We start from the raw sequence: 1027 nt of genomic DNA, 5'->3' as shown, positions 1-1027 counted from the left end.
CACCCGTTGACACGTCTCACACGTGCGCACATAGGTGCTCGTCCATTTGTACAACTTAAGCCATCAATCGTTGTGACTCACACAGTTGTACGTTTTCTCACGACCGAGATGATTACTGAGTGGCGTGTCGTAAGTATCATAGAGGATGCGGTATTTCAAATTCTCATCATGAGGAACCACAATTCGTGGTGTACCCAATAAATCGAAGCTATAATATAGCAAGCCGTTATTCAGCGAATATCGGTGCAATCGTGCATGCAGTCTTGATGACAATTTCTTGTCCGAGTCTCCAAACCCTTTGCTCCCGAGAGCCCGTGGCAGCGCTACTCACATCCCATCATCCGCATACGCGCGCGGATCAAATCCGTCACAGACGACGTTACAGTTGTAACGTGAGCAAGCTCGTAGTCTTGTCTGCGTGACAACGCATCAGCCAAAACATTCTGCTTTCCCGGCTTATACTTCACCTCAAAGTTATATTCCGCAAAGAAGGATAGCCACCTAGCCATCCTCTGCGAGAGGTGGGGCGACGCAGTCGCAGTGCGTAATGACGCATGATCTGTGTTGATTACGAACGGCTTGAAGCCGAGCACGTGGACCCTGGGCGTGACAAGTGCATACTTCATCGCAAGTAGCTCCTCGTCATGAAATGGGTAGCTCTTCTCTGCAGCTTTGAGCTGTCGAGATTTGAACGGGATCACCCGATCTCGCCCCTCGGTGTCAGCTTGCAGCAGTGCACAGCCGATGGCAAAGTCCGAAGCGACACAGACGACGCTGAAAGAACGATCGGAGTCTAGCAGCGCCAGTATCGGTGCATGCAGGAGGCTGTCTTTGATCCCGTCAAAAGCCTTCTGACGTTCGGTGTCCCAACACAATTCCGCATCATTATTAAGGAGATTGGATAATGGCCGAGCTATTTTGCGTAATTTACGCTGTACGTGTGCAAGTGGTTGGCGAGACCAAGCCTCTTACGCAAGTCCTTCCGGTTCTTTGGAACCGACCAGTCTACAATGGCCTTAGCCTTAGT

This window comes from Plasmopara halstedii, assembly GCF_900000015.1.
Source record: "Plasmopara halstedii genome assembly, contig: Scaffold_470, whole genome shotgun sequence".
NCBI lineage: Eukaryota > Oomycota > Peronosporomycetes > Peronosporales > Peronosporaceae > Plasmopara > Plasmopara halstedii.
Note: the sequence above shows the minus strand (reverse complement) of the source record.